Source organism: Microcaecilia unicolor, chromosome 1, assembly GCF_901765095.1.
Source record: "Microcaecilia unicolor chromosome 1, aMicUni1.1, whole genome shotgun sequence".
Lineage (NCBI taxonomy): Eukaryota > Metazoa > Chordata > Amphibia > Gymnophiona > Siphonopidae > Microcaecilia > Microcaecilia unicolor.
This window is the reverse complement of record NC_044031.1, coordinates 534,430,987-534,445,324: the sequence shown is the minus strand read 5'-3', so window position 1 is coordinate 534,445,324 and position 14,338 is coordinate 534,430,987. Positions and strand designations below refer to the sequence as shown.

At 49.5% G+C, this 14,338-nt stretch overlaps 1 protein-coding gene across 2 annotated transcripts in view; it reads right to left on the bottom strand.

The window, feature by feature from the left end:
* Nucleotides 1-14,338, bottom strand: part of SLC7A13 (solute carrier family 7 member 13) — a 109,297-nt gene that overhangs the window by 44,725 nt on the left and 50,234 nt on the right. The gene's annotated exons all lie outside the window — the stretch shown is intronic.

Genomic DNA, 14,338 nt, shown 5'->3' with positions numbered 1-14,338 from the left:
TGGTGGTGGGGATATGGATGCACTTAATGCACTTGTGGCATTCATGCTACACGAAGAGGCCACCCACCGCAGGAGGTATTCACGGCCCCGAGTGTTTAGGCCCCGCACCACCTTCCTACAACTCACTGACCAGCAGTGTCTAACAAGGTTCAGGTTTGATAGGGCCACCATTCGTCAGCTGTGTGAGCAGCTGAAACCCCTCCTTCAGCCCCAGACACGTAGGAATAACCCCATCCCTGCCCACCTCAAAATCACTTCCGCTCTCTCTGTCCTGGCCACTGGCAGTTTTCAATCCGTATTAGCTGCTAACACAGGCCTCACCCAGGCTTCTATTTCACACTGTCTCACCCAGTTCCTGGATGCCTTCATAACTCACACCTCACACTACATCACTTTCCCCACCACCCCCCAGGCTCTGCACAACAACATGGCTGCCTTCTATGCTGTTGCTAGATTCCCCTCGGTCATCGGTGTGATAGACTGCACACACGTAGCCCTCAGACCCCCCCGGGCACACGAAGCCACCTACAGAAATAGGAAGGCATTTCATTCTATGAACATGCAAGTTGTATGTGATGCCCAGGGGGAGATATTAGACGTGTGTGCCAGGTACCCCGGCTCCAGCCACGATGCCTACATCCTACAGCACTCGGGCATCTTCCGCAGGTTCGAGCAAGGGGAGTTCATTGGTGGATGGCTACTAGGTAAGTGCAACATGCATGTACCACCCATACTAGACCTCCTCCACTGGGCAACCCTCCGCCCTGGCTTCCTCCACCACAACCCACTATCCAAATCCCCCCGCCCCCCCTGTACCTGCTCCAAGCGATACACACTCATCTATCTCATTCTGCTTTTCTGCAAAGGTGACCGAGGCTACCCGCAGAGGACATGGCTCATGACCCCCCTGATCCACCCACAACCAGGGCCAGAAGAAACCTACAACAGGAAACATCGCAGCACCCGGGGGATCATTGAGCGCACCTTTGGTTTATTGAAAAACCGCTTCCGCTGTCTGGACCGGTCTGGAGGAGAGCTGCTCTACAGTCCAGAAAAGGTGGCCAAGATCTTTGTGGCGTGCTGTATGTTACACAATTTGGCCCAGCGCAGAGGACAGCCTCTCCCAGAGGAGCCACAGCCACCACCAGAAGAGGCCCCAGATGAGCTGGAAGAGGAGCCCCCTCCACCCCCAGCCCACAGAGCAGAGCTCAATGCCTACCAGCTTGGCGTAAGAGCAAGACAAAGACTCATTGAAACAAGTTTTAGGTGAATGTAAGTGAGCATTTATTTTTTACATACAGTGCATATGTGTTTGGTCAACCCCACCACCACCACCCCCACCCCCCCCCCCTCCCACACCCACCCCCCTCCCACCAACCCTCACCCTACAGCATGTCCCATCATTTTCCCCTTCCCTTCCCCCGTCCCCTCCTACCCCTCCCACGCCCTTCCTTTGCAGCTGGTGCTGCACGGGAAGTCTCTTCCCCCTCTTCGGAGCTGCTGCTCCCAGTGTCCTCCTCCCTATCCCCACGGCAGCCTGCGGCTTCGGCTGCACCGTGGAAATCGGGCCACCTTCTTGGTTGTAGTGGTCTGGCCACAGGACCCAGAATGGGAGAAGCAGGAGTGGGTGCGGAGGCTGAGGAGCGCAATGCCCACCTCTTAGCTGGTGGTTGCTGGTGGTCAGTGGAGGAGGAGGTTGATGGCAGGGGCTGCTCCAGCAGCATGGGGGCTGGAGTAGGCGCGGTGCCCTGAGGGTGCAGGTGTTGGATGCTCTGCTCCAGCCGTCTCAGTTGCTGGAGCACCTCCTGGTGGCCTTCACGTTGCGCCTGGAGGAGTTCTTGGTGTGCTCGCTGCTGTGCCTCCAGTGCTTGGCGCTGCAGCTCCAGTTTCTGCTGGCGGTACTCCTCCAAGCGCACGTTGTGGCGGAGTAGTTCCGTGGCCAGCCGCAGGAGTTGCCTCCTTTGGGCGGATGGCCTCTGGCGGGGAGCTGGGCCCTCCTCCTCCTCACCAAAGTCCTCCGGTGCTGGAGGTGCGGCCTCTGCTGGTGCAGGTGGTGGTGGTGGTGGCAGAGCCTGGACAGCTGGTGCAGGTGGTGGTGGTGGTGGTGGCAGAGGCTGGACAGCTGGTGCAGGTGGTGGTGGTGGTGCTGGCAGAGGCTGGACAGCCGGTGCAGGTGGTGGTGGTGGTGCTGGCAGAGGCTGGACAGCCGGTGCAGGTGGTGGTGGTGGTGCTGGCAGAGGCTGGACAGCTGGTGGTGGTAGAGGCTGGACAGCTGGTGCAGGTGGTGGTGGACGCGGAGGATGCACAGCTGGTGCAGGTGGTGGAGGCTGGACTGCTGGTGCTGCAGGCTGTGGAGGTTGAGGCTGGACGGATGGTGTAGGGCGTTGGCCTTGCAGGCCACTAGGGCCAGCCTCCTCTGAGTCTTCACCTGTATAGCACAAGAGTGAGGAATAGTGTTGGTGCAAATAACCCACTTTTGTCTTTCAGCATTCATATACATTGGTATGTCCCCCAACCTGATGACCCAGCAAAGAGATGGTGAGGAGAAATGGAATTGACACGGGTACAAAAGAGAGAGGCCCGCAGGCAGCTGGGTAGAGGTGGTGGATGAGCAGCCAAGAGAAGGACACCACTCACAACGTTGTGCACAAGCTGTTAGTTGTATAATTGTTAAATTGAACAACATTGCAGCATGTGTTGTGTTACTACTGACTTGCTAAACTGCATAGAACTGCTTTATGACCCCCATTACAGGCTCCTTCAGTTGAATGCATGTGTCCCACACTCAGTAGAGCACAGAGGTCACAGGAGGAACTAGGCACAGTTTGGTAAAATGGGAAAATAGGAGGGAGTAGTAGGGAAGGACGGCCCCCAGAGTTCTGCCACAGTAGTAACCTACACACACCCATAGGAGCCAACTGGAAAGTAGTATTGGGGGTGCTAAGCCCAGTGACCAACACTCCTCCCTGCACAGCTACATGATCTTTCCTCAATATTGGGGGTGCTCACACACACACACAGCACCCACCCTGTCTGCTTGCTCCTATAACACACATGACCACTACCACTACTCAAATAGAGCTTACAATTAATTCTATAAATATGGGCACACAGGACAAGTAAGAGGAAACCCAATGACAATGGTAGGGATAGGGAGTAAGGGTAGAGAGCTAGTGAGTAGGGGTTACCAGGTCACAACAGCATCATAAAGGTGGCCTGTTAATATACAGAAAGACAGCCAGAGATACTCCACCCCCCACCCCCCCCACCCCCACCTACCTCCCTCCTCCTGCCCCCCACTCCTCACCTCCCTCCCTTTGACCCCAACTTCTATAACACAAGTGTACTGCAGCACAACAGATACCCCAACTGCATAATGAAACACCTACCCGAGTCCTCAGCCTGGCCCGAGGTGTCCATGGAGCCAATCCCGTGGATGCCCTCCTGGGGTAGGAGGGAGTACACCATCAGCTCGATGGGTGTAAGGTTGGCAGTATCATTGCCTGGGGGATTGGCCCCTGCCTTCCTCCGAACATCCCTCCTCAGCTTCCGCCACTTCCTCTTGCAGTCCTCCACGTCTCTCCCAGCATGGAAGACAGCATTCAGGCTGTCCCGTACTGCCTCCCATTCCCGCTGCTTTACTGTTGCTGCCAGCCTCTGCCCTGTGGGAGCAAACAGACTCCGGTGCCGCTGTACAATTTCTTGTACCAGGAGCTCCACCTCTGCCTCGAGAAAATTACCCTTCCGGGTCGGCGGCATGCGTGGTGGCATTGTACCAATGGGGTTTTCGAAAATACGGAGTGGGCGTTTATATCAGGGGCGTATCTGCGTGGGGCCTCAGGGGCCTGGGCCCCCGCAGATTTCGCCCTGGACCCCCCTACCGCTGCCAACCCTCCCCCTCCGTTGCTCGCCTACCTTCGCTGGCGGGGGACCCCAACCCCCGCCAGCCGAGGTCCGCGTCCTCCTGCCGCTGCCGGCTGCCTTTGGTCCTTTAATTCTTCCATTGAAGCTGGCGCCGACGAAAGTTTCTTTTGAGTCTGACGTCGCTGCACGTTGTACGTGCAGGACGTCAGACTCAGAAATTGTTTCTGAGTCTGACGTCCTGCACGTACAACGTGCAACGTGCAGCGACGTCAGATTCAAAAGAAACTTTTTCGTCGGCGCCAGCTTCAATGGAAGAATGAAAGGACCAAAGGCAGCCGGCAGCGGCAGGAGGACGCGGACCTCGGCTGGCGGGGGTTGGGGTCCCCCGCCAGCGAAGGTAGGCGAGCAACGGAGGGGGAGGGTTAGCAATGGCAGCGGCTGGGGGGAGGGGGATCGGCAATGGCGGCGGCGGCGGCGGCGGGGGGGGGGGGGGGCTATAATGTGCCCCCCCTCTCTGGCCCTGGCCCCCCCTACCGCCGCAGTTCAGATACGCCCCTGGTTTATATAGGCGCCAAGAACGCCCATTGAGACGGGGGAATAGGCGTTTCTGATTTGGGCGCTACTTTTTCAATTATACACATAATTCCTAAGCGTGCCCAGCTCAGATAGCGATTAGGAACACATGGTTTCGATTATGAGTAGATAAGTATGGGCGTCTCCACCTGCCTTCCCTTTCTTCATTGCCATTTTACCTGCCATTTCCTGCACTGAGACCTTGCCCGATGTTCGTAATAATCAGTTACAGGGTTTTACCCTCACTTAGCATGCTTGGGTACACCTGTGTATTTAGGGGGGGGGGAATTATTGTTGGCCCTCAGCCACCACGCCTTCCGTTTCCTGTCTTCCACATCGCCTGATGCTCCCTTCCTTTCTCCCATTCTCTCTGCCTGGTTGTAGCAGGCAGTGTGTGGGGGCCACGAATTTGCTACACTCACCCCAAATCAAGCACCCCTCGGTAAGGGTCATTTCAATCAGGGAGATGTGCAGCTAATGTTCCAGAAGATAAAAGGCGCACTACACAGTCTTGAAACAGACGTTCATGGTAAGCTCTCATTTGTCTGCCACCTCTTCTCTTTGTGCTCATAGTCAAGGAGTGTGCATTCACTGTATGTATGTAGTCTGGAGTCAGATGTTAGGTAGCTCTGTTTTCACCAGGTTCCTGTGCACTGTACTGTGGGGTTGGCAGGTCCTCAGTGGTGTGGTCCAGCGGTTGGAGGTGCTGTATTGGTTCCCGGTAGCTTCCATCTTCCTTGTTTATGTGGTGTACCCCAGTCCCCATTTATGAAGTGGCCACCCATTCTCAAGGTCCATAGGCGGGGGAGGGGAGAATGATTAATGCAATGGATGTGTATAGCACATTATGGACCACCTTCCTAAATTGCTCCATAGGTAGTAGGGTAGGGAACATGCACATTACATTGTTTTTAATCGGTAGCCTGGACAAAATGATCGAGGTGGCTACAGGTAGTGCCACTGAGGCCTATGACGTGGTGGTGAGGGAAAGGGGTGTGTGTACAGGTACCAACCCAAAGTAACTGGTGGTGGCTAAAGCCTGATGGCTGCTGTGGCCTAGTGGTTAGAGCACCAGCCTTATAATCATAAGGTTGCTGGTTCAAATCCCACCTAAGGCAAGTCAGTTCAGCGACAAAGTTTGACACAAACCCAGAATACTTGAATGTAACACACCTTGATCGACTACTGGAGAAAGTGTGATCACACCTGCAAATAATGAGTACCATTTTTATTTGTGGCCTTCCCTAACACAAGTATTACATTGCAACTGTGATGAAGTAACCATCCATCTATTGGGTTTCCCATTGTTTCCCTTTTGCTCCTCAGCATTATATACCATAGCTGATGTATTCAATGTGAAAATATGAGCCAGCTGTTTGTATTGTAGGTCCTTCTTGCCCCCCCCCCCCACCCCACCAATGTGGCTTGTGGGTAAGGATATGTGTCCATCAGACAGCAAACACTTTGTATGTGGTACCTGGAGTTATGTGGAAGTGTGTACCTGGCAGATCACACGTGGTACACTATTAATCTCTTATTGATGGCACTCTGTATTGTGGGTCAGTATGGTGGAGGGGAGGGAGGGAGGAAGGGAGAGAGAGATGCTGGCTGGCCATTTTTATTAATGAACACAAATATCCATCCAGCCTCCCCGGCCCAACCCCCCTGCACATATGGGCCATGCAGGTTGGAATGAACAGGTGGCGTTCTGTCTGGCCAACATTCTCAGACATACATCACCTTCTCATTCACACAGCACATTTAATGCTATGCATATTGCTGCCTCCTTCCTCTCAACTCAACAGCACCATTTGGTGATATGTAATGCACAAGGGAGACAAACACACACACACACCCTGATAGTTATATTATAACAAAAATTTATTTGGCCCCCATCCCCACCCCCACCCCTACAAAATAACCCCAACAATGCCATCCTCCCCCCCACAACTCCCCACACACCCCAACAATTCCCTCCCCCACCCCCCACAGAACCCCCAACATTTCCCTCCCCCCACACACACAACCCCAACAATTCCCTCCCTCCCTCCCCCCCCCCACACACACAACACCAACAGGCCCCCCTATTTAAATTAAGGGCGGCCACGCCCTCTTAGTAAGGCCCTCTGTAGCAGGGCAATGAGCAGCCCCAGCAGTACCCTTAGTGGGCCCTGGAGCTGCTCATTGCCCTGCCGTAGGGCTGTCACCTCCTGCAGCAGCTGGTGCTGGCCAACTATAATCTGCTGCTGGCCATCTACCAGCTGCTGCAGGAGGCGCACTACAGTCGCCGGCCCAAAGGCTGGAGGTGGGCCAGGGGACACGGATGATGGCCCAGGGGATGGAGGTGGGCCAGGGGACACAGAAGCTGGCCCAGGGGATGGAGGTGGGCCAGGGGACACAGAAGCTGGCCCAGGGGATGGAGGTGGGCCAGGGGACACAGAAGCTGGCCCAGGGGATGGAGGTGGGCCAGGCGATGGTGCTGCAGGTGGGGAGGGGTCCTCATGCAGGTCTATAATGAGGACTCCCTCCTCCGAGTCCTCCTCCTCCTCTTCTTGCTGGTGGCCCGCCTCCTGGCCTGGCTCCTGCTCCTCCTCTTCCTCCATGTGCCCCTCCTCCTGCTCTTCCTCCTCCTCCTGCTCCTGCTCCTCCTCCTCCTCCTCCTGGGGGTGGTGGCCCTCCTCATCCTGGCGCTCACTTTCCTGCTGGTGGAGCCCTGTGTATGTAAAAGGAGTGTGATTGAGATCAGTGCATACACCATGGCTTGCATAGTGCAGTAGCTGGGTGGCATGGGGCAGGGTGTGGTAAGGCGTAGCCTATGCCCATGGGGAATGAGCTGCATCAGATGACATGAAACAGAACCCTGGACCCTCCTCTGACACACACCACGCAGGACATGTGGCCATACCAAATTCATTGCTGACCAGCATGTTTGCATTGTGAAATGCAACGAGGGGTTGATGGGCAGTTGTTGTAGGAGTTATTGGGGGGGGGGGGGCAGTGGGAAGGGTGTTGAGCACAATTCTTTTATGTGATTTAGGCCATAACATGCAGTAAAAGTAGGGCCTCAGGCAGCTGTACCAGGACACAGTAATCAGCCACCACAATAAGGGGAATAGTAAAGTGTGGCATATCATCTCATTCATCTCGGGAGGATGGTCGGACGTTGCAAGCATGCTCATGGGAGAACCCCTGCAACCTGCATCCTTGATCTGGGACAGATATGGTATTATTTACTAGGTGGCTATTAGGCACATGGGAAGTGATATTGTACAACACATTTGCTTTATTCATGAAATGTATGTAGTAATGTGTACAGGTGTCCTGTTTTTGAATACTTACGGCGAGCCCTGAGGTGCCTTCGCACCGCCCGGATGAGGTCAGGCCTCTCCCGCCTCACCCGCCTCACCCGCCGGAACCGCCTCCTTAAGGACTCGAGGTCCCGGTGGACTCCAAAGCGTCTGTAAGATATAAGTTTGTAGAGCAGGGGTCAGGGGTGTTGGTCCTTTTTGTCCTCTGCACACATTAATTTGCTATTCACATACCAGAGAGAGAGGGTCTACAGTGTTGGGGGGGGGGGGCACCTCCATTGGTAGTGAATCATAGGAGCCACCTTTTTAACATTTTGGGGGGTGGAACCCCCAGTGGAGATGACCCCTCCCTCCATACATATTTGATATTGGGGGTGGGGTGGTGAAGCACCCACAGCAGCCACCGAGTTGGTTCCTATGCAGATGATGGCAGAGAGGTGGGCATGAGGCCAGACAGTACCGTTTGTATACATTCTAATGTATGCTTGTTAAACTACTTTATATGTGTTATCATGACCATGTTATAAAGTATGGTATAGGTTTCATTGGTCTCATGCTTGCACTATTTGGAGGCGTTGTAACCCACTGGCTGCAAAGAGGGGTTGGAAAATGTGGCCTTCACATAACTAACGAAATTTTCACATAACACTAATAGCATAGTGACGATAGTAACCTAACGAAATACATTCTTGTAGGGATGTGGGAATGGTGGTCGTTTAAATAACATACAAATTATTAGTGATTGTGCATGTTCCTATATTACTCATGATCCTTGCATGGACACTCCAGTTACTGCTGGTAACATTGATGACGGAGCTGTTATATGTGTAGGTACAGGAGGGGAGGGGGGTTGGGCCATAACCTTACCTTTCCAATCGTTCCCGGATGCGGGACCAGGCTCGCATGGCCTGCAGCCTGGGGGGCAGGTGGTGATGTTGTATAAATAGTCGGTGCCGGTGCCTTAGGCACAGCCTGATGAGGAGCAAACTTTCTTCTTCTCCAAAATTGGGCTCTCGCCGCTGTGCCATTTTTCCACGTGTTGGAAAAGAAGTGCCTTATATAGACGACCTTGCGTGAGGGACGTCGTTTCATGCACAGCTCCATATATGGATGACCATTCCATATATGGCCCCTATCAGCACGTGGACGCCCTCGTAAGCATAGACGTCTTTGACGTGCACATGCCTGCAGGAGTGTGAAACGTGCCTTATATAGATGACGCACCCCACCCGACCCTTTTCACATATACACAATATGCATTTACTGCATGTTTAGTAGGTGTACAGTGCATGCAGATCCGGACATTCAGATGGGCACATATGATGGAAGATTTGGTGGAGCAGTAGGTGTACAGTGCATGCAGATCCGGATATTCAGATGGGCACATATGATGGAAGTATGGGTGGAGCAGCATGATATGTCTGTAGTTGACACATATATGCGTTCCTCATATATTTCCGTACCCAGATGGCATGAACAACATGTATTGTACTTGCGATACACCTATGTACATTATTTTTCACACCACGTGATTTGGTCGTTTGCACCTGCAATAGTCGACCGTGTTAGGGCGCCCAATTTAGTCACGCTTATGCGCTCGTCATTTGATTGTTTTCTTACAGGGATAATCGATTGTCGAAAAACGCCCACACTATTTTTCCATTATACAGGTCTATTTTTGGACGTTATCGTAAGAACGCCCTAATTCGTACTTGGACGATCTTTCCATTTTGCCCTTCTAAGTATGTTGAAAAATAGTCAGTTTTCTTTACATCCCTAGAAACTAATATTGCAGTACATGTTTTTTAGGTGATCATTAAAGGAATTACATTATCTTTTTTGTTGTAAATGTCGATGCACAACCCCTGAAGAAGCTGACAAAGTGAATCGGATCTGGCCACCGTCGGGTGTCAGTTAAGTGCTCAACCTTTTTTGCTTTATAAATTGTCTTAAAAATTTTTGTGCAAGACAACCGTAAATGCATGGTCAAATCAAGCTAGACCCCCCTTTTTTCTAAAATAAAGAAAATGTTATTTCAACAAAGGACAAATAAAGTATGATAAAATGTATTCATTGAAATAAAGAAAAGTTACGAGGTTTTTCTGACCAATGACCACGAGCCCAGCTAAAGATGTTGAAAATTAAAGTAAGCGTTTGGGTATTTTGAGGTCTTTTCCTCATTTTCAAAGAAGTATTCTGTACTGTTAAAAAAATTACTACTGGACTCTTCATTATAGTATTTGGTTAATCACGGATATAGAGTTTCAGTTTGTTTCTACTTTTTGAGAACAACTATATGAACACATAAATGTTGGGGAGCATGGACCAGCATATCAAAGGCCAATGATACAATGTGTAGAGGTAGCTATTCTATGACCTTTCAAGGAACAGGAATACTGAACTGGGATGCCTCAGAGACATTTCACAACAGATTGCCAGTGATCAAGGTCATAGACCTGCATACAGTTTGCCAAAAATTGCTCTTTCTTTTGTGGGATGATGTGGTACTGATGCCAGATACATGTGGTAGAGGTTAACACACTTTGTAGTTCTATACACATGGATGTTATATTAACTTTACAACAGTAATAAATGCAGCATTTTATAAAGTGGAGAGTGTCTAAGTTATCCAGTGTTTGGCATGGTTGAGAGAAGAGAAAGGTCAGAGGAGATACTGTTATGTTGGTGTGTATATGGAACAGTAAGCATATAGGCCTGTGATTTGTGCAGGGTGGAGAATAAGTTTCAACCCATATAGGGCTAGATTCAGTATATGGCACAAAAATAAAAATCAGCGCTGAATGGTATACTATAAAGGGCGCTCCGAGATGGACATCCTTTATAGAATAGTGCATAGCACCGGAATCCATGCCTAATTTTGGGCATGAGGATTTACACCAATTAAAAGCTGGTTTAAATCCGTATGCCTAAATTAGGCACAGATCTACAATATTCTATATGTCACAGTTCAATATTCTATATGTCACTGTTGCTGTGTCCGACTATGGCAGGTAAGTCATTTGGGCAAGGTACAGCACTAGGCAAAGTACTAGACAGGCAGGACTTGGACTGGACAAGGAAGACAAGACTAGACAGGACAAGGCAAACAAAGCTAGAAATGGATCCAGACAAGGCAAGGCAAGGCAAGATAGAGAAACAAGGATAGAACTGGGTCCAGACAAGGCAAGGCAAAGCAAGGCAGGGCAAGAACTGAATCCAGACAAGACCAAACAAGACAGGACAAGACTAGAACAAAGAATAAGATAGACAAGGCTAGGGGTAGAGACAAGGCAGGAACTCAGAGACAAGGCAAAGCAAGACTGGAGTTTGGCAGGAACTTGGAGACAAGGCAGGACTGGAGCTTGGAAGGAACCTAGAGACAAGGCAGGACTAGAGTTTAGCAGCAACTTGGGAGACATGGAAGGACTGGTACTTAGAGAGTCAAGGCAGACTGGTACTTAGCAAGAACTCAGAGTCAAGGCAGACTGGAGCTTGGTAGGAACTCAGAGACAAGACAGGACTAGAGCTAGGAAGGAACTTGGAGACAAGGCAGGAATGGAGCTTGACAAGAACTCAGATACTAGGCAGGTGTTGCGTGCATCCTGGAGTTCTGGCAACTGGATCTTAAAGGAACATCCTGTGTGCACGCATGTGCCTAGGGGGACCAATGCCCAAAAGCACCATACCATAGGATGAGAGGTGGCCATAGCACCAGATGTGGACCCCTAATACTGCGGGACCTGCCCAGAGAGTGAGAAAAAGGTGCGTCGGGGCGGGAGGCTCAGCAGAGCCATGACACTATAATATTACATGCAAATTCTAAGAATGCCTCCAAGATGCCTATTCCTCACCCATGGCCACACCCCCTTTTTGGATCCATGTGGAAAAATTTACACAAACATTTTATAGAATGCTAACATGGAAGATGCTCATGTAAATTCAAATTTGTGCCAATTAGCGCCAATAATTGTTAGCACCCAATTATTGGTACTAATTGGCTTGTTATCCAATTAAATTTTACGCTCAAATTGGGCATGCACCCAAATTTGCATACACAATTTTAAGCACCATATATAGAATTTACTAGATAGAGTCTATGTGGAGTACTCTCATAGTATGCATCCATGCAGCCACTTTCTACTGTCCTGATATCTGGATACTAACTGAATACACAATAACTGCTACATGCTGCACCTTGGAGAAGTCAGAAGTAATGAAGATTTCAGGGTTGTGCTCTACTAGAAACATCAGTGCTATAGAACCTCATTAAGGAAATTAGTAGTGCAGTGTGTACTTCAATCACGTACCTGTCAGGTAACTTAGCTGTGGTTGGGATAGATTTAGGGTCCCCTAGGTTTGAGAGTCACAGCATAAAGCACCTATTCAGCAGTGGATTTGTACCACTGTGAGAGCATGGAAACATAGCCTAGGGAGAAATCCATTTGTGAAATAACACATGGCACCTGATATTTTGATACTAAATTTTGTGCAACACTTCAAATAAAAAGTCTGACATTAAAGAAATATAAATGAACATATATAAAACATACAAGTATCAAACATATTTTCTACAATATGAAACAAAAACTGTTGTCATAGGAAGGAGAAGGGGTAAGATGGGGAAGGCAGTAGGGTGGGAAGACATCCCCAGGAGAGGAGCACCACTAAATAGGGGTGGACCTAGCTAAGAGCCATCAGAGGTCATGGGCATGTAGATTATAAAACACTATAATATACAGTACATGCATTGTTTACAAATGACACAGACATCTACACCTGCTCTAGAGTAGAATGCAGAGACTATAATTGTCATGTATTAAGTGCATAAATTGGTGGCTCAGTCTAGGGGCCCCAATGACATGCACCTACATGGAGACACTCATTTATAGAATTGACACCTATACATATGTAAATATACACAGAATTGTTTTGGTTTACACACTTATATGCTGATATAACACTGAAATATTTTATAAAAGACCCTTTTCACACGTAAAAGAAACTTCATAAAATTACCTCCAAGAACTGGACTCTACAAATAGTGCCTAAAAAAATCAGTGCTGAAAAAGATAACGCTTAGTGCTCTTCTATAAACCATGCTTACAGTTAGGCACAGTATATAGATTAGTGTTTCGCGCTGGGAAGCGTGACTACATTTAGGTGTGAGCAAAACAACAGCACAAAGGGCCTTTAAAAACAAAAGGGACGCAAAACTTATGTTGAAAAACTTTTTAATGATAAAATTTGATTGAAGGAAGATCATTAAAAAGTTTTTCAACATACGTTTTGTGTCCCTTTTGTTTTTAAAGGCCCTTTGTGCTGTTTTTTTGCTTGGACTTTGTTTGTGCTAAGTTCCCTCTCTTTGTTACACTACATTTAGGTGTGACCATTTACACCAATAAAAACCTGGTGTAAATCCCCATATGTAAATTAGGCAAGGAGCCAGCTAATTTTATAGCAACATGCATTAATTTTAAGAATGCCTCCAACCTGCCCATGCCCCTCCCGTGGCCATGCCCCTTTTCAGATCCACGCACTAGAATGTATGTGCACCTCTTTATAGAATACGACTAAAAAGATGTGCGCATAAACTCTAATTATTGCCAATTAGTGCTGAGAATTGCTTATTGCCCCATTATCTGCACTGATTGGCTCATTAATCAATTACATGCACAAATTGGATGTGGGTCCAAATTTGCGTGCGCACCTCAAAACACCATATATAGTGTTAAAGCATTTGGGGAGTGGTAGTTTTAATTGGAATATAGATATGTAGCCTTACAAATAGAATCCGAGGATAAATGTTCCTGAGATGAACCTGCATTCAAAATGGAATCAGGACACGTAAATAGAAGTCATGCACATCCATAGGGATAATCCTGATACCTGACTGGGTTGCAGCCTTAGAAGATCGAGTTTTGGTACCCTTACCTTAATGCATAAGGATGTTTTTTTCATTCAAAGGCAATTCTATATATTGGCACCTACACTTATGCACCACTTATGCACATCAGAGGTGCCAAAAGTGCCGTGCACTAGACTAATCTATAAGGTCACACCTAAGAGCTGTAGCACATAACTGCAAAAGTGGCATATATATGGGCAGAACATGGGTGGGATATGGGTGTGTCTCCAGCTTATGCACATAACTTATATACTATTTTGCATGGTACACTTGGGCATGCCCAACTACAACTGCCATTGACCTGGCATAAATGGTCATACCTTAACTTAGGCACTCCAATTTCGGTTTATACTAGTTTTCTTTAATGACATCTTGGCAAACAGATGTCTTGGTAGAAGCAGGGCTGCCGAGGGGGGGGGGGGGGCAAAATTCCCAGGGCCGGCGCTGGGGTCAGGCCACCGGTGCTGCAGTTCCTGGTCTCACCTGCCTGCCTCCTCGGCTCTGGGCCCCCTGCATTCGAAGCGGCAGTCACAGATCGCCTCCCTTTGGGCCTTCCCTCCCTGTGTCCCGCCCTTGTGGAACCCGGAAGTTACATCATACGACGGCAGGACACAGGGAGGGAAGGCCAGAAGAGAGGCAATCGACTGCCGCTTTGAATGCAGGGGGCCCGGAGCCGTGGAGGCAGGCA